Below are 25,092 nucleotides of genomic sequence, written 5' to 3'. Positions count from 1 at the left end.
GGATCCATCCAGCAAGAGGATATATTTATAAAATATATGCACCCAACATAATAGGACCAAAATATATAAAGCAAATATTAATAGAATTAGTGGGAAAAATTGAGAGCGATATAATAATTGCATTTACATCAGTGTAAGTAGGATGTTAAAACCACACAGAAAATCAATGAGGAAATTCAGACTTAAAGGGCACATTACACCAGATAGACTTAAAAGATATACACAAAACATCCCATTAAAAAGCAGCAGAATTGGGGAGCCTGGGTGGTTCATTTAGTTAAGCATCTGACTTTGGCTCAGGTCATGATCTCGTGGTCTGTGATTTCAGACCCTGTGTCGGGCCCTGTACTGACAGCTCAGAGCCTGGAGCCTGTTTCAGATTCTGTCTCCCTCTCTCTGCCCCTCCACCACTCACACCTCTCTCTCTCTCTCTCTCTCTCAAAAGTAAGTAAACATTAAAAAAAAAAAAAAAGCAGAATGCATGTTCTTCTCAAGTGCTCATGAATATTTCCAGGATTGATCACATGTTAGGCCATAAACAAGTCTCTGTAAAGTAAAGAAGATGGAAGTCATCAAGCATCTTTTCTGACCACAGTGGTATGAAACTAGAAATAAATTACAAGAAGAAAACTGGAAAAATTACAAATATGTGGAGATTAGACAATTTGTCACTGAACAACTTCTGAGTCATAAAATAAAGGAAAAAACCCTACGGACAAATGGAAACGGAAATCTGACATAACAAAATATATGGGATGCAACAAAAGCAATTCCAAGAGGGAGGTTCATAGCAACAGGCCTACTTGAAGAAACAAGAGAAATTTCAAATAAACATTTTAACTTTATACCTTAATGAATTAACTAGAAAAAGAGGCACAAGGTCAAAGTTTAGTAGGAGAAAGGAAATAATAAAGTCAGAACAGAAATAAATGGAATAGAGGCTAGAAAGACAATAGAAAAGATAACTGAAACTAAGATAAGGTTCTTTGAAATGATAAATAATATTTGCAAACCTTTAGCTACACTCACCAAGGAAAACAAAAGGGGACTCAAATAAAATCAGAAATGAAAGTGAAGTTACAACTGATACCACAGAAATACAAAGGATCTTTTTTTTTTAATTTTGTTTTAATGTTTTTATTTATTTCTAGGAGAGAGAGAGCGTGAGCAGGGGAGGGTCAGAGAGAGAGGGAGATACAGACTCTGAAATAGGCTCCAGGCTCTGAGCTGGCAGTCAGCACAGAGCCCGACGCGGGGCTCGAACCCACGAACCGTGAGATCATGACCTGAGCGAAAGTCAGACACTTAACCAACTAAGCCACCCAGGCGCCCCCAAAGGATCTTAAAACCAATTATATGCTAACGAATTTGACCCCTAGAGAAAATGGATATATTTTTGGAAATGTAACCATCTTCTGAGAATGAATCATAAGAAAATAGAAAATCTGAATAGACCAATCACTAATAAGATTTTGAATAGTAATAAAAATCTCCCAACAAGCAAAAATCCAGGACCAGACTGCATTAGTGGTGAATTCTACCAAACATTCAAAGGTTTGACACCTATCCTTCTCAAACTCTTCCAAGAAAAACAAATGTAAGGAAAACTTCCAAACTCATTTTACCAGACCATTACCCTGATAGCAAAACCAGACAAGGATAACAAAAAAAGAAAATTACAGGCCAATATTCCTGATGAACATAGATGCAAAAATTGTCAATAAAATATTAGCAAACCAAATTCAGCAATACATTAAAATTATCATACCTGTGATCAAGTAGGATTTTTTCAGGGATGCAAGGGTGGTCAACATCCACAAATCAATCAAAGTGATATACTATGTTAACAAAATGAAAGACAAAAAATTATACAACCATCTCAAAAGATGCAGAGAAAAGTTTGATAAAACTCAGAGTCCATTTATGATAAAGACTGTTAACACATTGAGAATAGAGGGAACATTTCTCAACATAATAAAGGCCATATATGACAAACCCACAGCTAATACCACACTCAACCGTGAAAATCTGAAAGCTCTACCTTCAGGGTCAGGAACAAGACAAGGATGCCCAATCTCTCCACTTTGATTCAACATGATAGCGAAAACCCTAGCCAGAGAAATTAGCCAAGTTGGAAAGGAATTAGTCAAACTGTCACTATTTGTAGATGATATAGTACCATATATGGAAAACCCCAAAGCCTCCACCAAAAAACTGTTAGAAGTAATAAATGAATTCAGTAAAGTTGCAGGAATGAAAATCAATATGCAAAAATCTGTTGTGTAAACTAATCACAAACTATCAAAATGAGAAAGCAAGAAACAATCCCTTTTATACTCAGATCAGAAAGAATAAATTGCCTTGTAGTAAGTTCAATCAAGGAGGTGCATGAGCTGTATGCTGAAAAGTATGTAAGACATTAATGAAAGAAACTGAAGAAACGTCAAATAAATAGAAAGGTATTCTGTGCTCACATATTGGAAGAACTGATATTAAATTAATATTAAAGTGACCATACTACCCAAAGCAATGTATAGATATAATGCATTCCCTATAAAAATGCAGTGGCATTTTTTTGCAACTTGAACAAATAATTCTAAAATCTATATAGAAGCACAGAAAATTCTGAATAGCCAAAAACAAAGAGAAAAACAGCCAGAGGTATCACACTCCCTGATTTCAAAACATTCTATAAAGCTGTATAATCAAAACAGTATGGTGTTGGCTTAAAAACAGACACATAGATCAATGGAACAGAATAGAAAGCACAGAAATAAAATCTACCTACATATGGTCAATTAATTTATGATAAAATGGATAAGAATATACAGTGGGGATAGCACAGTGTTTTTAATAAATGAGGCTGGGAAAATTGGACAGCTACATGCAAAAGAATGAAACTGGATCCCTATCTTTTTTTTTTTTTTTTGAGTAATCTTCAAGCCCTGTGCAGAGCCCAATGCAGGGCTTGAACTCATGGCACTGAGATCAAGACTGGAGCTGAAATCAAGAGTCAGATGCTTAACCAGCTGAGCCACACAGGTGCCTCATTATCTTATACCATGTGCAAAAAACTCAAAATGGATTAAGACTTTAAGACCTGAAACCATAAAACTTGAAGAAGAAAACATGGACATTAGGATTCTTGACATTGGTTTTAGCAATATTTTTTTGGCTCTGACTCCAAAAGCAAGAGAAACTAATGTAAAAATTAACATATTGGCCTGTATCAAACTGAAAAGCTTCTGCACAGTTAAGAAGCAACACAGCAAAAAAGACAACTTACTGAGTAGGAGAAGATAGTTACAAATCATATATCTGTTAAGGAGTTAAAATTTTAAAAAATATAAAGAGCTTATAACTCAACAACAAAAACAATCTGATTTAGAAATTGGGAGAGGATCTGAAGAGCCATTTTTCCAAAGAAGATAATTATAAGCACATGGTAAGGTGCTCAGACATCACTATTCATCAGGGAAATGGAAATCAAAACCATACTGAGATATCATCTTACACCTATCAGAGTGGCTATTATCAAAAAGACAAGAAATATCAAATGTTGGTGAGGATGTGGAGAAAAGGGAACACTTGTGCACCGTTGGTGGGCATGTAAATGGTGCAACTACTAGGGAAAGCAATATAGATGATTTCAAAACATTAAAACTAGAAATGCCATTTGATCCAGCAATTCCACTCTCAGGTATTTGCCCAAAGAAAACAAAAACACTAATTTGAAAAGATACATGCACCTCTATTTTTATTGCTGTATAATGTACAATAGCCTAAATATGGATATGGAAACAACCTAAGTGTCCATTGATGGATGAGTGGATGAAAAAGATGTGGTGTGTGTGTGTGTGTGTATATATATATATATATACACACAGTAGAATATTTCCCCGACATTAAAAAGAAAGTAAAACCTTGCCATTTGAAACAGCCTGGATGGACCTTGAGGGTATTCTGTTTAGTATCAATATTTAGATAAAATGTAGAAGATAATAAGGGCTACAGAACAGAATGCAAATATTATCAACAGTGATAATGTTACAATACACATAAAATTGGTGGGAGCTGGGAGTTTGGTATGGGGTTTGAAGAAGCAGCAGGAAATGGTAGGGATTGGAAGATTAGCATATTACAAAGTGGGGTGAAGAGATAGGGTCTATAGTTGAAAAGAAATAGCAGTGATTATGTATTCCATAAAGTTGGAAAGAAGACCAAGAGGAGGAATGAATATATTAAAAGGAAGAGTACAGACAGAAGTGGGGATTGGGGCATGTGAGATAATTTAGATGATGTCTAAAATACTTCAGGTACATTTGTTTACTTAAAGTATGCTTTGATTTGATGTTTTAAAACCGTGCCTGCTTTTCAGGGTGCCTGGGTAGCTCAATGGTTAAGGATCTGACCAGCTCAGGTCATGATCTTATAGCTCTTGAGTTGGAGCCCCGCTAGGCTCTGTCTGAGAGCTCAGAGCCTGGAGCCTGCTTCAGATTCTGGGTCTCCCTCTCTCTGCCCCTCCCCCACTCATGCTGTCTCTCTCTTTCTCTCTCTCTCTCTCTCTCTCTCTCCTTCAAAAATAAATAAACATTAAACAAAATAAAAATGTGGATGCTTTTAAGTGGTTATGTACTCTCCAGATTTCTATCAATTCCAGTTTCTTTCTGTTAAACCACAGTGGTTCGTAAGACATTTAATGTTTTTATAAAGTCTTAAAGCATTTAAGACTTCTATTGTACAAGTAATAAACAATTAATTATGATTCCCACTGGGGAGAGGAACTGGTTGGGTTTGAGGGAGGGGGCTGCACTATATAAAGAGATATAAATAGTGAAATGAACACTAGCACAGTACCATTCATCCCTTACGGAATGAGAAAGATCACGGGACTAACAGAAGAACTGGATTCTAGTCCGGATAAAAGCCATTCATAAAGTCTGTGACATGTCGTTTAACTTTTCTGAAGTTCAGTTTCCTTACCTTTAAATAAAGCAACTGGTATGAACAAGTGCCTGGTATCACTCTGTGTTCTAGTGTGTATTTTTTTTTTATAAAGATAGGTCTGTTATTTTCTTTGAGAATGAAATTAATTTTTCTTGGTATGATAATTTTTTTTAAATTTTTAAATGTTTTATTCTGAGAGAGACAGTGTGAGCAGGGGAGGGTCAGAGAGAGAGGGAGATACAGAATCTGAAACAGGCTCCAGGCTCTGAGCTGGCAGTCAGCACAGAGCCCAACGCGGGGCTCGAACCCAGTAACCATGAGATCATGGCCTAAGCCGAAGTAGGACGCTTAACTGACTGAGCCACCCAGGCGCCCCGGTATGATAATTCTTAAGACTGACTCAGTCTTCCTACTTACTCTAGCTCTTTATTAAAGGTGTTAATTGCCTTTTTAACAGTGGTCCTCATTCTCCTTTATTTTTTTAACATGTGTCTAACTGGATTGACCACTGAAATCAGAATCATACTCTATTATAAAGTTTTATTCTATAATAATCACTCCCTAAATAGGGTTGTTTTGATAGCATTGTTTTCAGTATGCAATGCTTTTATTTTCTTATAATTAAAACAGTGCAAAAAAAATTTTTCTTGCTGATGTAAAAATGCAAAGCATCACCAGAAGCTTCTGTAAAAGATCTTATCTTCATTCCACCTCTGTTTTCCTGAATATTTTAATGACACTAAACAGTAATTTTAAACAACTTATTGTAGTGGCTTCCAGATATAGATGGTAAATTTTATAGTCCTCTGTGTTATTATACCAGTTACTGTGATTACCTAATGTGTCTGCAGACTCACAGAACTGATAGATGAAGGATGGGCATTTCACTGTTACATAGATGTGAGAATATCGCCCTCTTAGATTGGCAGCTGCTCTTGAATTTCTCACTGCATCTTATCATTTGGGCTAACACTTTAATTTTGTAGCTAATCAAAAATAGTTGCTTTAAAGATCGTAGCTATTCCTAATGAGTGAAACACAGATGTGTTTCACAAGAAATTGTTAACCTGCTGATTGTTGGAAGAATTCTGTGTGTGGTACGTGTGTGTGTGTGCGCGCGCGCATGCTTTAGCATCTCCAGACTATGAACGTCAGTTCAACAAACCAAAAGAAAATTTGTAGTAGTGAGAGAGACAGACAGACAGAGTCAGAGAGAAAGTTTCCTAGTTTTCCTTCATAGCTAGGAATATATGTAACACCAAAAGGTACTGTGGAAAATTAAGGGGGCAAAACTTTACTTTTAATTGATATGTTAAAATCTAGTATTTTTATTGTGTGGAAGGATAGGGAATTCTGAAGTGAGAAAAAACAAATTAACTATGAAGCATTCTTTAAAGCCATGAATGTCTGGTTTCTGTTGACATCTTGTGATTACAGTCTCCTTTTACCATTTTCTGAGTGAACTGTTTTTGAATGGTGACTTGGGTGCAGCGAGAACTGCTTCATCCTGTTACATCACTGAGTTTGGTGAATCAAGGGTACGTTAAGTTCCCTTTTAAAGGTAATGTTCTTGGCAATTCATTAGAACATTTAAGTATATGAACTAGCCTTTGACCGTGAGGTAGAGAAATATAGACGTTCAAGTTTGGAGGAGGCAATAAGACATGGTTGTGTTAAAGACACAAGTTTGACTGTGGGGCTTGCATAAATACAGTTCAAAAACTGACTCATCCAGTTACTAACAGAGTGGCAAATGACAGTTACATAGCTACTACAGAATGTAGTTACCTGATCTTAAAAATGAGGGTAGTAGTAATAATAGCTAACACTAATAAAACCCAATTGGACACAAGGTTCTCTTTTAAGTACTTTTCATAGGATTAGCTCACTTTATTCCCACAATAGAGCTAGATATTTATTTTCACCAACCTAGTATAATTATTTTAATAGGTTGTCATGAGGGTTGAGGTGACATGCATAGGAGTGCATCAATTATTGTGCTTGACATTTAGCACATGCTCAACAAGTGCTGGTTATTATTAATGTTATCTCCTCTTTCAGGGTCCTCTACTGGCATTTAGCATGACAGGTGCCTAGTAAATCTGGCCTGCTTAACCAATAGCCAAAATAAAATGATCAAACCCAGGAATAAAATGAGATAAACAAAATATGATAAAATACAATAAAGAATAACTGCAAAATTAGATCCCAAGAAACAAAAAATACATAGAAGTCAAAGATAGGATTGAAGCCAAGCAAAACAGAAACACAGTTAAACTGTATTAGCAAAATATTTAGAAATTTTATTTAAGAGAGAAGAGAAGGTAAATGTGTGAAGGCAAAGATACATCATGATGAATGTCATATCATAATATTGTACAAATTGTATATAGTGCTCAACATTGAATGGCTACTTTGCAGAGAGTGCATCTAGCTTTGCAAAAGGGTGGGAAGTGACATCTATTTTCTTTATTTGGAAAATTCCAGTGTCACTGCTGAGTTTTGTTAGGTGTTCTTAGTTAAGCTGAGCACTCATCCTCCATTTTCCCTTTAGTTTTTTGATCAGCTCTGACTGTGTTATTATTTTTTTCTTGAGGATAATCCTAAGAGAAATGGAAAGATGAGAACTTTGTGTGTAAATCTGAAAAATAGTCAAAATTTTAAAATGTCTGGCCAGCCGTGTCTTAGTGCCTAATTGAGAAAGATGTGACATATTATTATTTGTGCTTTTGAGAGAGATTTCATGTGATGTCTACTTGTTTTAATGATTTTTTTTATCAATGTGTAGTTGGAGGTTTTCTCTTTTTTTCATTTAGAATACATAATTTGAAAGAGCAAATTGTAATTGATTTCTCATTGAGACATATTTGAATACCAATTTTCTTTTCTTATATGAGGAAAATGTGATAGTTTGTCATTTCCTCCACAGTAATTTGAACAAATGATGATTATACATACATTAATAAACTAGTGGTAGGAATCTAATGATGCATCATGCTGTTTTTGCTTTATTTCGGGATCATTTGCAGACTATTGAATTGTTCCAGAACTAATTGTTTAATGTAACCTACAAGTTCCTCAACTGCAAAAACATGTTCAGTAAAATAGAAGAGTTATTTTTAAAAACTGACAAAGGACCTACTTACATTATGTTTTGTGATATACTCTGGTTTCTCTTCAGATCGAATAAATCTTTCGCCTTTTACATTATGTTTTGTGAGAGCTAATAATTATATAAGAAGTGGTTTTATAGGTTATTAAACAATATAGGTGTTTTATGTGTTTAAGAGTTCATTTTACATTACAAATTATGATATTATGAAAATGACATTTTCTTACTTTTTTCTCATTGAGGCTCAGACAGTTTTCTAGTACAGCCTAGAAATAATGTTGAGTCCTCAGCTTGTATTTGCCTCGTACTCCTTTTTCCTCCCATCCTGAAGCTTTCTGTGCCACCTGGGTAACATTTTTAAATTGATGAAAAAGAAAACTTTATTGTAAGCTTCAACAACCTTGTAAATAATTCCTAAATGAGAGATATTTAAAATCAAGTTATAGCTCCTGCAATGTCTGGGAACCATGTATGAGGTTAACAGTTTTCAATCATGTATACATTAAGTCATAGAATATTGATTTTCTTGTAGTGTTGGGTCTGTCTGCCAAAATATTAGACCACCAGTCATTACTTTATAGTGTGACAGAACACTGATAATTAACCTTGTAAGCTTGCTTTGTGATCAGTTTTCATTTTATTTCACAAGTGCTTTTGAAGTTAGTTACAAAAAATATTCTCCATCATTATAAATATAAAATGAAGGTATAGGAAGTAGAGGAAAGATTGATTGTATAGTGCAGTTTTAACTAACTCTAAATCAGATACATCCTGTTTACTGTCATAGGACAGGAGTAATGCCCACTGTGTGTGTGTGTGTGTGTGTGTGTGTGTGTTTCCCAAAGGATTTCTACTGAAAGTTGAGTGTTCATTTCTATGGGTTCCCTGGATATTTTGAAGTGTGACCTCCACCATCTTGTGCTTGTGTGTCACTCAAGCTAAATATAAGTTACTGATATTATTTTTTGATAATTCAGTTTTGAGTTTTTCACCAACCTTAAAACATTGTATATACCATATATATATATACACACATAGATATGTCATTATATATATATACGTATATATGTATACATATATGTCATTCTCTCCATAGTAATACACCCTAAAACTCCCACAATTAGTCATTTTTAACTGTTATTTTCTTTCCATCTAGTTTTTAATTCATATTTATTGCATTTATTATATATGAATATTGTATATGTATTTAGCACTTGCCATGAAAAAATTTATTATGTGATTGTAATGAATATTTATTATAATCATCTGTGTTTTATCATTCTCTAAAATCATACACTTTAAAAAATTTTAATGTTTATTTTTGAGAGAGAGAGAAAGAGAGAGAGCGCACGAGTGGGGGGAGGGGCAGAGAGAGAGGGAGACACGGGTTCTGAAGCAAGATCCAGGCTCTGAGCTGTCAGCACATAGCCCGTCGTGGGGCTAGTACTCGCAAGCAGTGAGATTATGACCTGAGCCGAAGTTGGATGCTCAACTGACTGAGCCACCCAGGCACCCCTAAAATCATACACTTTTAATTAGCCAAAGGGCTATATCTCACAAGAACTCAATATATACAGTCGTGGGCCAATAAACTGTTGGCTGCATTTTAAACGGAAGTACCCTTGATTGGTTCATGAAATGATTCCTTCTTAAGCAGTCAGTGTACATAATTAATCTAGCCAGTGGGTTTTGGATCCATTTATTTTAAGGCACCATGTAAATGGTGCAAGGTTGAGTGCTTCCAAAATTTCATTAAGAGACACATACTTGCAAATGATTTTCAGCAATGGGTTCATGTTCACTGCATGCAATTACTGAGTGCTTTTGCAATTCCCAAACCCTGGGGGTCCCCTAGGCAAAATCCCTTTTTCTGTGCATCTGCTCTTCTTCTTGCTTCCTGTCAAGTTTCTGCCTTCCTGAAGTCTCATACTATTAAAAAGATCAATTTCTCATTCCTGCTTCTGAGGATTATTTTCTTATTCAGAGATAAGCAACATTTGCAGAATAGAGCTGCATGTTTTCGTGAGGCCATGTGTTCTAACAAGAAAGAGCTTCATACCATAAACAAATATGATTATCATCTTTCTGTATTAGCATTATAAACTTAGGATTTATGAGGGCATTACTAGGTATTGGTATTTTGTAGAAACTTTACTTTTTCTGCTCTGTGTTTTTTAGCAATTGTCTTCATGCCATGTTATTCGTGACTGTATTTTATAGGAAAATATTAACTTCATTTGTTCATTTACCACTGTACAGCGGCTTGAAGGACAGTGAGGTTCTTTATATTAAGAATTGCGATCTCATGATATACTTGGCTGATTGCCATCAAGCAAGTCATTCAGAGGACTTAAGAATTCTGATGTCACACACCGTATATTAGTCTAAAGGTAAAAAAATTCACACTGCACCCCAATTTCTAACTTTTTCATGTGTTACTTTCCCAATCTTGGTTTACACTTTATTAGGTATTTTATGAACTCTTACCTTTTTGCTGGTATCCATATGTAGATCTCCCTCTGCAAGGCCACATGTGCATGTCGGAATTGTCCAACACCAACACCAGTGAAAAGGAAGGAAAGGGAGAAAAGTAGCTAGTACCCTAGAATTGATGCTGTGTCAGGGTTGGGCCATTTCTCCTTCCTTCAAGCACCTGCAGTTCTGTGGCATGTTGTGCCTCAGACTGCTTCACTGACCTTGGCTTTTAGCACTGTGAAAGCCAGATAGAGCCGAGATTTCCTTTTTTTTTTTTTTTTCTTACAGCAAGTCTCGGGAGTGAGATCTGGTCGTTGGTATTTATTCTCTGACCCTTAGCTGTACTTTCCTTTGAAATGACTAATCAAGGAGTTGCCCTCCATATACATTCAATGAAAGTACATGCATTTTTGCTTGTTCCTATAGTTAAATGAAACCTTTCTTCTGTTTTCATAAGTTACAGATGGATATCTATATCTGTCGTCAGTCTTTCATAGATTATGAAATCTAAGAAGGCAATCCAACACAGTTCTTTTTGTGCTGCACCTAGCAAAATGTCCTACACAATTGAGTCTTTACTACATGCATTTAATTAGATTGCACATGTAAGGATAGGTCCCCTGGGCCTTCCAAAGCAGTAGATGCTACTTTGGAAAATGACACAGGCCAAAGAAGATTTAGGTCACTCAGATTTTTATCTGGTTTTCCCAGTAGGATAGTTGAAAATGCCTTCTCACTGTGCTATGTTAATGTCTTCCTTGTGAATTTTTTTCTCTCAAATTCCACTGTCAGCTAGTCAATGATTGTGTACTTTATATACTTCTTGTTAAACTCACTGAGTATTTGAAATGGCAGTGTCTTCATAATTTTCACAAGAGTGACCTGAGAGTTTTGCCACCTCTGTCATTTATAAGAATTGGTCTGGATCTCCTTTCTTTTGCAAGGGACAGAAATCACAGGGTTTCGGACTGAGGATATTGGGGGTGATCCTGTCACCCCACCTGCCCTCAGTCAAATTTGTACCTAACCTAAATGCAAGACTAGCATGCTTCTCTAAAGAAAGCTCCCCCACATTGTCTAGTCCATTACGTACTCCACATTGCCAATGGAACATCTCTCTGGAATTCTGGACATGCCATTCCTGGGTGTAAAGCCTTTGAACGCTCTGCAGGGTAAATGTCAAATTCCTTAGTGTATCATTCAAGATCATTCATAGAAGTCTATCCCGAATGACCTTTGTAGCTTCACAGTACATCTTTTGACTCCTTCTAGTCATTTTTCAGGACTCTCTGGATTACTGCTGTGTTACCTGGATATGTCATCATTGCCCATGGCAGCTTCTTCACTTACACTGTTTTTCAGCCTTGAATTACCTATCTCCTCACAGCCAAGGATCAGTTCAAATGATACCTCTTTTTTTAAGGAGTTTTTCCAAGTCTTCAAGCCAGAGTTACTCTATTCTTTTTTTCTGTTCCCCTAGCACTTTGTTCCTATTGCTGTTGCTAACTTACACCGTGTTATCATAGTTAATTGTTTATTCCTCTCTCTCCCATTTTAAATTATATGCTTTCTTAAAATGGAGGTGTCTTATTTCTCATTGTTCCCCTGAGGCCTACCAAAGTCCATAACTTCACTAGTCGTTCAATAAATGTCTTGAGAAATTGTTAAATATTGATTCACTGGATAAAGGCTTATGAGTTTAATGATGCTCTGTTGAATGGATCTTTGTGACATTCCTGGTATCTTTTTCTGGAATATGATGGGGATATAAAAATATTAGTGTAATGTATTCCATAGTAATCACCACAAATTTATCAAAGTCGTGGATTCAAAAGGGTGCTTAAAAACCATTTAGTTTCAGCAACTAGCCAGTACTGAGGTCCTTCTCCACGTTTCTGAAGTATGGACATTTAACTTTTTCTTGACCTCTTCCTTAGACCCTTTCTTGGGACAGCCCATTCTGTGTTGGCTTTCTCACAGGAAGAGAACTTTTCCTTGTGTTGAGCTTCAGGATGATTCCTTGTAACTTTCCCCTTCGGTCTTATTGGTTTCAGTTCTGCTTTTGGGGAGAACAGAAAACAAATTTAAACTGCATTCTCCGTTGTCAGTTCTTCACATGGGAACAGTATTGAGGTTTCTGCTATATATTCTATTTTATAAGCTGAATGGCCCCTCTAAACACTGTGTGTATGTGTGTGTGGCCAGAAAACCATTGGAAATAATTTTAATTGGAAATAAGATAACTTGCATAGATAGAGATAGAGACAGCAAAAGGAAAATAGATTATCATAAAAACAATTCACATTCTGGCCAGTATATGTTTATATATATAATTTCAGATAAATAAATAAAAGATGCTAGATTATTGCCATAAACTTCCAGATTTTAGACTCTAGAATGATCTCATTTTTTGTCCTGATTTTCTTATTGCTATGCAAGAGATTATCCCAGAGTTTATTGGCCTAAAGCAGCAATATATTCATAATGTCTCATAGTTCTGTGGGTTGATTGGGCTTAGCTGGGAGCTCCCCACATGGGGTCTCATGTAGTTGACGTCAGGTGGTGGTTGGAGGTGGAGTCCTCTCAAAGGCCAGATGAAGTGGATGTCCAGTATGGTTTCTTTGGTCACATGTCTGATGCCTGATTGCTCCTCAACATGGCAGAGTAGCCTTCACTTATTATATGGCAGTTGAAGGCTCCAAGAGGTGGAAAACAGAAGATTCGAGGCCAGTGAAGGGCTACTCAAAGAAATGGTGTGGTATCTCTTCTACCATCTCCTCTTGGTCCAAGGAGTCATGGGATCCACTCAGATTCCAGGAGGTAAAGCGATAACATTATCTCATGATGGGTGCGATGTCAGAGTCACATGGAAGAGCGTGCTGGATGGGAGATGTTGTGATCATCTTTGGAAAATCCAACCTGCCACATCATGTATTTGGATGGCGTAGTGGAGTGAACGATGCATTCTCGATAAATTTTAACTAATTTTCAAAAGAAGTGAATACAAATTTATACACTGAAGCAATGACATAAACATGAAGGAAGCATAAATATTGACCATAAAACATACAAAATAAAACTAACAATCGCTACCTAAAGTTCATCATATATTCACACCATATTTCTGATTGGATTTCATGATCTAAAAGGCCTCAGTTCTAAATTTAGATTCAATATTTTTTCAATATTTTATTTATTTCTGAGAGAGAGAGAAAGAGAGAGTGTGAACAGGGGAGGGTCAGAGAGAGAGACACAGAATCTGAAGCAGGCTCCAGGCTCTGAGCTGTCAGCACAGAGCCCGACACGGGTCTCGAACCCACGAACCATGAGATCATGACCTGAGCCGAAGTCAGACACTTAACCAACTGAGCCACCCAGGGGCCCCTAAATTTAGATTTAAAGATGTTTAAAAGACTGTTTGGTTTAAAAAAAATAGCTAGTATCTAAACAATTTTTAGTTTCTGAAAATTCATTTTTAATGTGTAATATAATCTCTTTTTACTATTAACACTATTTCATTGTTTGGAATTTAATTATAAAAACTCTCACACAATAAAATATGAACTATTAAATATTTCCTTTTATGAAATATAAATATCTCTATTTGAGTCATTCTTAATGTATGCAGATTTCCTAAATGTTAATTCTTTCCATTTCTCTTTTCTGTACTCCTTTAAATTCTTCTTCATTTTAAGTATGATTTTGCATATGAATCTTAATATTTGATAATACTGGTCAAATAACCACTAAATCCATCACAGAGAAACATTTTCTTTATTTGTACCTGAAAATTCTTAGATGATATGTTTCACTTAGAAATCGTAGTCAGTGTATCACCCAAATAGCCCAAAGAAATTAGTGATTTATTTTTCCTCACAACATATGAAATCTTAATATTGTAGCCCAAGCATGATAAGGTGGCTCTATCATGTTACCAAGGTGCTTGGATCCTTGTAGCCATCCTAAGATTCATGCACTCAAAACAGCTGTGATGTTGTTAGAACAATTCTATCTACATTTTAGACAAAAGCCAAAGGGCATAGAAGTGCACATAGTAACCAAGGAAGGAGAGAATAGATATTGGCGAGACACCTGGCAAGTGCAGCCTCATCACATTTAAAAGTATGTTTTACTAACTTTCTGATGGTTACATCCTACTCTGCCCCAATTTTGTCTATGCTGGTCTGCAGCTCTTTTAATGCTCAAGTTTTGTCTGATTTATAGCTGTACATTTGGTTCTTATATATGTACCTTGTGACTTTTGTTCCCTCTTGAGTTTTTGTAAATGAGTGTTCTTTCTTTTTGGATTAGAAGATGACATATAGTTTTGCAGAAGAATTGCAACATTAAGAAAAGAATAAAAGATTAATACTACTTATATTTTACCACCATCCAGAGATAATGATTAACATTTTGCTGTAGAGTCCTTCAATCTTTCTGAATTTTATATATGCATATGTAAAGATATATATTTCTAATTATGCAATTGCTACTTTATTCGTATTACTTGGAAAGTATATTGTTTTAAATATTCTAAAGATTTCTGCATATAAATAAATATTATTTGAGACGTGAGTTTTGAGACTATGTAGCATTCTATTATCTGCACAAACCACAACTTATGTAGTTGACATCTAATTGTTAGACACTGGTTGCTTTTAAAAATTTACAATAAAAAATATTATAAATTGCACTGATTAAATTCTCCAAACATCGATCTTTGCCTGTATCTCTAATTGATTTAGAATATCTTCACGCAAGTAGAATGGATCAAAGGATATGTAAAGGAAAAGGTAACATTTCTGCAGAAACTAGAAAATACTAAAGTGAAGCGTATAAAATATGCCATGCTTTACTGCCTGTTTGCTGAGAGTGGGGTGGAGTGAGTTAAACAAAACTGTTTTAGCTTTCAACTCATAAGATAAAGGATCCAAATGTTCTCATCTCTATGTAGACAGGAGCAGGTGATGAAGGGGAAGGTGTTCAAAGTTTTGTGCATGGAGAAACAGGTAAATGTTTGGAAAAGGCACTTCGCCAGTTCCCTGAATACTCAAAAGAAAAAAAGGAAAAAAAATTAAATGAAGGGAACAAAGAATTGACTGAGAGCCCACTTGATTTGGGAAATAGGTTTTGACTTTTCCCAAACTGGGCAAATAGAGAAGAGAGATAGAAAAACATTTTTTTGCTTAGGGAATGCTACAGTGCACATACCGTACAGTGTAGACACACTGTCAGAAATCAAGGAGCAAAGTTCCCAGGAACTTGGTCAAGACATTACCTATGCCTTTTACGATGGAGTATAGACTGGATGTGGAATTATATGCTCATATAAATTGGTTAATGGTCTTCAGGAGAATTACATGCAAATAATATACAATATTCAGGAGCTTCTGATTTGTCATACGTTTCATGGTTGAAATTATCATGGGATGATTATTAAGTTGTATTTACAATAGAAATTGTGCAAGGGAGTTAGCTTAGGGGTATGAAGGTCACATGAAAGTGTGGAGGGTGGGGAATGAGCAGGAAAGGGAGAGAGAGAAACAGACAGGGAGGGAGCTAAAGAGAGAGAAGGAGAACATACTAGCGATGACTTTAGGAGTTATAGATTAATCACTGTGCTTTGATATCTAGGAAAATAGAGGGATAAATAAAAAAGACAGTTGATTTTCACATATCTCAAAAGAGCAAAACAAATGGGAATAACAACCAACATGATTTTGAGAGAAGTAAATCACTCTGATTTAATCTAATTTTACTCCCTGACACAGTGACAAGCTTTAAATATGAGAGGAAGCAAGAGTTCATCTCTCTTCACTTCAGTTTGGTTTTTGTCTCACATGGCATGTAAAGGAAGGCATAACTTGTGAATCAGTGGATCTGTGACCTTCCAGGGCAGACCAGTGAAGACTTCAGAAGGTTGATGGGTGCTTATGTTGAATGAAATTGGTGTTAACCTCCAGAATTAAATATAAAAGAATGCAAAATACGGAATCTACAGACTAGAAAGGTACTAAATCTGTAGGAGATCTATCTGCAAGAATACAAAGTGAATATAGGAAGAAAGAAGGGTGACTGCATTAAATTGAAGATTGTTACAAGCCACCAATTAAAATGACACATTAAAAAAAGTACTATCTAGTTTAATAAATGTAAATGGTAATAGCTCCTGTAAATAAAATGACAGTATGCAGGCATTCTGACACATTGCTGCTACAATTAGAAATGAGACATAGAAGAGCTGCTTGGATTATTTAGGGGAACCTGCAGTGATTCCTGACTTCACCTGTACCATTTTGTCACATGATAACAATCAATCCAGTTACAAGACTGTAATGCATGTTTATCTTTTGTAATTATTTTCCTTCCTTAAATCCTATAAAGTACTTGACGGTTACTGGAGTATGAGGAATTGTGTTAATTCCTCCAAAAATAAATAAATATTTTGCTTAAACTTCTGTTTCCATTTTTTTCATATAAACATTTTTTTCCAAAGCAAATTTATGGGAATTTCTTTGAAGACATTTTAAAAGGTAGTTCAACTCAACATATATAATACCAAGAATGCATAGAAATCAATTCAAGACATGATAATATGAAGAACTAGGGCCTAATCAAGTAATAAACAGGCAACAAATACTGTATCATGACCACCCCTGGCTGCAGTNAGAAAATATATAAAATAGGATACAACAGTGTTTTTATTTTCAATATTTTTGGTAACAGATGCTTGATAACTTATATATGAAAAAATACAAAATAAATAATGGCANTGATTGTATTTTTAAATTTTATTCTGAATTTATAAAAAAGGACGATAATTTTTTATTTAGCAGAACAACTATATAAGGAATAACCACATATACTGATTACCTTTAATGACTATCTGATAATCCTTTTCTTTGTTTTTTTCCCTTTAATTGTTGATGACCTTTTCTGTTAATAAAATTTCATTATTGAACTTAACATTTGTTGGATATAATATTGTTTGTACTGTATATAAAAACTCAAAGCTGGAGTTCCACACTTATGTTCATTCTCCTGTATTTTATGTATTTCATATGCAAATGTAAATATATAAATTATAAATAAACAAAACTTTAATGTAAATATAGGAATATTTAACATATAAATTATATATAAAAATAAAATATGTAAATTGCAGAGGGATGTACATATAGAGAGATACAATGAATTTTTGTTACCTAGTCATCCAAAAAACTGGCCCATGATTCCGTTTCTTTTTTAACTTCTTAATTTTTTTCTTGATCTGAAAACATGTCATTGATTTATCTGACCATTTTTTTGTGATCTCAAAATATCTTAATTAACGTAAAACATTTCTTTACTTCTACCATTTTTCTCTATTTTTAAATTTTGATATACTTTCAAACTTATAGAAAATTTGCAATTATTGTACCTAAGACCCTAAATACTCTTTGTCCAGATCCATTAATTGTTTACATTTTGTACCTTTTTCCTTATTATTACTGCTTGTTTTGTCTCCATATATGTTTGTGTACATATATATGTATAGTATAGTTACATATACATGTGTATATATATTTTCCCTGAATCATTTGAGAATAAGTTGCAGACATCATACTTCTCTATTTAAAGTATTTTCATGTGTATTTCTCAAGACTGAGAACACTGTCTTCTACAACCACAATAGAATTATGAGAAGTAAGAAACTGATTATCAATGAAATATTGTTATGTAACAGTGCATCTAGGATCACATATGCATTTAATTGTCATGCCATTTATCTTTTAACCTGGAACAAATTCTCAGTCTTTAATGACTTTGAATTTGAAGATATCTTTAGACTTTCCTCAATTTGAGTTTGCCTGATATTCCCTAATGATCGACTCAGATGATGTACCACAGAAGTGATGTTGTGTCCTAAAAAGTGTGCCATACGTGGAGGCACATCATGTGTATTTGTTCCACTATTGATGTTGTCTTTGATTGTTACCATGGTCTCTGTCAAGTTTTTGCATTGAAAATTATTTTTTTCTTTTTTTTAAAAGTTTATTTATTTTGAGAGAGAGAGCGAGCAAGCAGTGGAGGGGCAGAGAGGGGGGTGGATCGAGAGAATCCCAAGCAGGTTTCATGCTGTCAGCCTGGAGCCCAATGAGGGGGCTGAACCCACAAACTGAGATAATGACCTGAGCTGAAATTAAGAGTTGGACACTTAATCAGCAGGTGCCCCTGAAAGTTGTTATTTTCCCCATTGTAGTTAATAACTGATTTGTGCGAAGACGATATAAGACTATGGAAATATCTTGCTCAACATCATACTTTTACCCACAAATGCTGATCCACATGTGTTTTGTTGACTGCATCAGTTAACTATCATGTTTACTTAATGGTGATTTTCTAACTCCATCAATACATCTACATTTTTTTAGGTGGCATTCCATGCAAAGGAAGAGGTTTTTCTTCTTCCTTATATATTTTATTCATTTCTTTGATTTATATTTTCTGTAATGAATATTTTTCATTATGATAATTATTTATTTCAGCTTTCCACGTGTCCCAGATATGACTAGTAAGAACTTTTTGAAGCTGGGGCCTATATTTTTTTGACATATCCCATCATTTTTAAATGACTTACTCCTCCCCCCAGAAGAAAATGCTGTCACCTTGAAATTTATATACTTATTTCTCTTCCCTGTGTACATGTTCTAAAATGCCTGGATAGTTTTTTCACATTTTTATAGTTTCAGTAGACTTTCTGTATGTGAGTTTTGTGTCGGTTTTAGGACCTTTGCTTTCCTCTTCTTCACTATTTTTCTGGACATCTTAGATTTCTGTAATACATATGGTGGGAGTTTGAAAGGTAACTCTATTAGATTGGTGTTTAATTTTCTATTTACAGATAATTTGACATTTTTATTACTTTCAAACTTCCAGTTGTACTTAAGGCCTAGGATTTGTGTGTTTTTGTTTTTGTCGGTGATATATCTATATCTATATCATCTGTATATCTATCTATATCATCATCTATATCTATACCTGTATATTTATATCTATATATGTATGTATGTATTTCTTAAATATTTATTTATTTTGAGAGGGCGAGAGAGAGGGAAAACATATGAGCAGGGGAGGGGCAGAGGGAGAAGGGGAGAGAATCCCAAGCAGGCTGGATGCTGTCAGTGCAGAACCCTACACAGGGCTTGACCCCATGAATCGTGAGACCATAACCTGAACCGAAATCAGGAGTTGGACGCCTAACCAACTGAGTACCCAGGTGTCCCTGGCTATATATTTTTGCAGAATGTGTAAAGAATTTCAGATTTAGGTGGCTTGTATTACCACAACTACCCAGAATTCCAGGTCTCTGTTTTATTTAAACATTATACAAAACATATTGACATTTCAATTGTTTGCAATATGCCATGATGTATGGATTACAGATTTTCACCTTCAGTGGTCTGTGTTCTCATAATATAGTTTATTTAGGGACATTGAAGGTTTCTTTATTATTATAATTGCTTTATCAAACAGTACACCTGTCAGTCTATGAAGCAACTCCTGGAAGATATGTTCATGATAAATGTAAATCATTATTTTAGATTATTAAGTTCCTTGATTTGTTTCCATCAGTTGAGTTTATGAATTTCTCCCTCAGCTTTAAAAATTATCAAACATATATTTAAACAAATGGAAATTCAAGTCAATGAAGCTTTATTTTAAAAAAAAACATTTATTGAATGCTTATTATAAGCCATGCACTACATTAAGTACTTTACTTAGGTATTTATTTAATTCTGACACCAATACTGACAAAGAAGCTATTGCTATCCCTATTTTAATTTTTTAAAATGTTTATTTATTTTTGAGAGTGAGAAAGAGACAGAGCATGAAGAAAGTAGGGGCAGAGAGAGAGGGAGACACAGAATCCTAGGCAGGCTCCAGACTTTGAGCTTTTAGCACAGAGCCCTATGTGGGGCTTGAACTCACACACAGTGAGATCATGACCTGAGCTAAAGTCAGACTCTCAACTAACTTAGCCACTCAGGCACCCCAAGTCAATGATGCTTTAAAACATGTAATTACATTCATGGAATGAATACTATATGTTTGGGTTTTTTTTTTTTAAGTTTATAACCCATTATCAAATTACTCAATCCTAGGAATTTATCCCAAAGAAATAACTTAAAAAAAGGGAAAGTACTTATAGCAATATTAATTACATCAGCAAAAACCAGAAAATACTTAGGTGCAACAGAAGAAGAGAATTATTAGGTGCATTATGAAACATCATTATCTCATTATTATTAAAAACCTGTATTATTTGATGTTTATGTAAAAGTATATAAAATATACTTGTTAAACAATAGAACATAAAATGATATATGCAGGACAGTTCCAACTATGTGAAAACCACACATGAAAAAAATATTAGAAATTACATAGAAATTACCATAAATGTAGAAAAATCAAATTTTAGAAAACATATATAATCTAAAAATTGACTTACTATGTTTGGAAACTTAAATAAGGTTTCAGACTAAACCTCTAATCAATGTAGATAAAATCAAGAGGCTACAACAAAAACACTCTACCAGTTTGGCATATATTTCCAGTCAAAGAGAAGAGAGTACAATGTATACATTTACATGTATCAATAAGACTTTCCAATAAATAACACAAAAATACAAATAAAGTGGTAGAAGATGTCAGGACTCTAACAAATAGGTTTAAAAGATATGTGCAAGGAGGGGAAATATACAAACAATAATGCAATCTATGTATAAACTGAGTTCAAAATTATTCACGGATCAGTGCCAGCCACATCCGTAAAGAACAAATGTTTTTACTACAGCTAAATTCAGAGTAAAATATCATGTAAAGTAGCTTGGGTATGGTTAAGCAAAAAAAAAAAAAGTATCAATAAACATAAGACTACTCAAAAAAATAATAAAATAAAACATGTGTATGTATTAAAACAAGATAGTTAATAATATCTGATTATAAGAATCCAGTGAATATCATTATAACCATTGTCTCATCTATCTAATAAGCTTTCTGACTGTAATTAAGGAAAGTTCCTCCTCTCCTGTTTCACAGCAAACAGGTCTTAATGTAGTTGATACATAAAGATCAGGAACAAAATGCTTAGGTGCTAGCAAATAGCAGGGTAGAAGGCAGATGCAAAAGTAGGAAATAGGCGAGTATAGAAAGCATTCGCATCCTAAAGGGGCAGCCATTTCTTTGTTCTTGGAGGCTGTGAGCCCAGCTTTACAAAATCCTTGCTCTTTCAAGAGGGTAGAAATACGAATTCTTATGAGAAATCTCCTACTTAAAAAAAACGTTAAATTTTTTTTAACATTTATTCATTTTTGAGAGAGAGATAAAGTGAGAGTGGGGAAGGCGCAGAGAGAGAGAGAGAGAGAGGGATGCACAGATTTTGGAAGCAGGCTCAAGGCTCTGAGCTGTCAGCACAGAGCCCCACACAGGGCTCGAACCCACAAACGGTGAGATCTTGACCGAGCCAAAGTTGGATGCTTAACTGACTGAGTCACCCAGGTGCCCCTAAATGGTTATAAAACCATGGCATGGGATACACAAAACATGCCAGTAAGCAAGCCAGATTTGGTTATTATATCACAGTTCGCACCCTCTATTCTGGATGCATTGTAGGGAATAGCAGGTGCTATAGTGAGAAGAGTCTGTGTCAGAAAAGCTGGTTCTGAGCCGTGGATCACCTCTTCTTAGCTGTATCAAATTGGGCAAATCACCTGATTAGCGCTAAATTCAGTTCTCTTGCCTAGAGGGTGAATATGCTAAAATGGGAAGAAATATACATGTCTGCAAATTGCTCTAACTTCAGAATTCTTTTGAAATTATACATGAGCCCAAATTTGTATCTTCTGTTAAGCTCTACATTTTAAACTTACAAAAATGAAATTATAAAAATGTGTACCTTCTTAAAAATGATTCACTTTTGACATTTAACTGTAAACTGCTAACTCTGTCTAGTCTCCTCTTCTTTGAGAGGTTTTGTGTTGAGTATTAGTAAACTTATTCATTGGGCCAGGTAGAGGTCCATGTCATCTTGTACTTCATACACTAGAGGAAGAAAAATGAGACTTTCAACTCTGAATGCTTCTTTGCTTATTGAACTGTTGATTTGATTACATTTGATTTTGGTGAACACAGAAAGTCCACCTCCTTCATTAGTAAGCTGATATTTCTGTGTAGTACGGTAAACCAAATTTCTCTGGGCAGGAATTTGGCCAATCACTGAGAATGTCACTAAAGATGCTTGCTACTTAGGAGGATTTTTATTTCTACCGCCCATAGTCCATAGTGTGTTTGACCTGCCTGAAATAACACATTGTCCTTTAAAGGGTTACTTTGATTATCATCAGGTTGTGTTTGGTTTTGTTTTTCTTTTAGATATTCCTTTTATATAGCACACTATACCCAGTAGAATAATATCCATTGAAGTTGAAAATATTTTGAGTTTTGAAATTAATGTGCTCTTCCCAACACGTCTCCTCTGAAACAAATTAATTACTAAAACCTGATGAACTTTCTCCATAGAAGTGATTTTCTGAGAAAAAAGAAATGGATGCTTGTGTATTTTTGTAAGGTGTGCAAGTGGCATACCTGCATTTTTCTCAGTTCATGGTTTTCAATTAGAATTCAAATGTAATTACAGAGTGAATTGGTGCAATTCTCTGGATAAATCAAGCAAAATTCTTTTCTAACTCAGTGATCTTCATATATCAGACAAAAGTACATTTTAAAAAGCTTGAGTTATTTTAATAAGCACCTCAAGTCTCCAACTTAAATTTACTTATAGATAGATCATACTTTTGAATTGCTTTAATGTTGTTCTGCTATGTTCCGGGGGAACTGTATTTACTGCATGTATTTTTGAAGTCAACGTGCAGACTCTTCTTACCTCTTAAGAGTATTATCTTTGACTTAAATACAGGATATTTGCATATAGTTGGGGATATTTCTGTTCAGCTGATTATACTTTGCTAGGTGTATAATCTATATTTTGCAAAACTTTATTTCAGTATGTTAAAGTATGTATTGTCTAAGTGTGTGTTGGTCTGGATTAGTTTTTCTGTGACCTTGGCAGATCACTTACTCTTTTGTTTTTTTTGTGTTTTTTTTTTGTCTTCACAGATGCATTTTGTAGGAGTATTTTGAAGATGAATGTTTGCAAATCATTTTGAAATTGCCAAGTGCCACATACAGTAAGTAATATGTATTTTTATTTTTCCACTCAATCGCAGTCATGCTGAATGAATTTGGCAGTCATAAAAGAACACATTTCTATTTATGGTTCTTGATATTTGTGAATATTGAGGCAAAATATATATAAAAGATAAAAATTTGATGAGCTGTTTGCTAGTTTGAATTAAGTTGTATAAATTCAAGATTTCTTTCTGATGACAAATTTTACTATTGTTCTACTTATATAACTTGCACATAATATTTCTCACTTATATTTAAATGAGATGTTTTTCTCTTAATCATAAGTTGAGTAGAGTGCAGAAAGCACTAGTGTTATTCCATATCCAGTGCTGATATGGAAATTTAAAAAAGAGTATTGAATTAAGTATTAAGATTTGCTGAGTACTAAGACTTTCTGTGAATCCAGCAATTTATGTGTGTTGCCTATAATACTCCACCAAATATTTTAAGATTATTATTTTTATCCTGATTTTATAAATAAAAAAACCTTAGACCTAAGAAGTTTTAATGCAAGACTCGACATCCTTTCAAAGTGGTGAATCTGGGCTTTGAACACAACACTTCTCAGAAAATATGGTCTCCAACTATTAATGTAGACAGAGTTAAATACCCTATCTAAGAAGCTGAATATTTAAGAGTTTAAACATGTTCTGATAATTTATTTGTATTTCTGTTTTTTTCAAGCATTAGCCTGAGAATGAATTTTTTTCTATCATGTCATTGCTTTCTTGTCAAATGATGCTTTCCAGTCCTCAGTCCAACTTGGACTGCTTTGAACTGGTGTGAAATAAATGAAAATGTAGGTCTTGAAAAACAATGTTTATAAATCACCTAAGTTAATCTTTGATAAAAACATGTTTATAATTAGTGTTCTGAAGCTCTTCAAGAGTTTTTTGTCATTCATTAAAAAAAATTAAATTAAAGCCTGTTATTATTCTAAGAATTTGGAGGGACCACAGAATCAGACTCGTAGGTTTCACATGCTTGAATTCCTTGTTTGATGAAGTGAGATGAAAAGGAAGACATTTCTAAAGTAGAATTTCCCAAAAACGTAGAAGCAGTAATGGCAGCATTGATGTTTTTATGTTGTCTTCCAAAATAACTACTTTAAAAAAAGTAGTCTAGTATATGTTTAGGAATTCAGACTCTGGGTTCAGACCATCTTAAATACTGGATTTATCACTTATTAGCTGTATGACAGAACAAATTACTTCATGCCTTGGGGCACCTGGGTGGCATAGTCATCTGAGTGTCCAGGTTTGTGGGATTGAGTCCCATGTCTGGCTCTGTGCTCAGCAGAGATTCTTAAGATTCTCTCTCTCTCCCTC

General features: G+C 34.6%; 1 protein-coding gene across 2 annotated transcripts in view; it reads left to right on the top strand.

The window, feature by feature from the left end:
- Positions 1 to 25,092, top strand: part of GALNT13 (polypeptide N-acetylgalactosaminyltransferase 13) — a 528,727-nt gene that overhangs the window by 14,007 nt on the left and 489,628 nt on the right. For both annotated transcript variants that reach the window (XM_077767826.1, XM_077767828.1), the window contains exon 2: positions 23,693 to 23,763. The gene's annotated coding sequence lies outside the window, so the exon portion shown is untranslated. The remainder of the gene's footprint in view (positions 1 to 23,692; positions 23,764 to 25,092) is intronic.

This window comes from Crocuta crocuta, unplaced genomic scaffold, assembly GCF_008692635.1.
Source record: "Crocuta crocuta isolate KB4526 unplaced genomic scaffold, BGI_CrCroc_1.0 scaffold154, whole genome shotgun sequence".
In the NCBI taxonomy this organism is placed as follows: domain Eukaryota; kingdom Metazoa; phylum Chordata; class Mammalia; order Carnivora; family Hyaenidae; genus Crocuta; species Crocuta crocuta.
The sequence above is the reverse complement of the archived record's forward strand: the minus strand, read 5'-3'. Positions and strand labels throughout refer to the sequence as shown.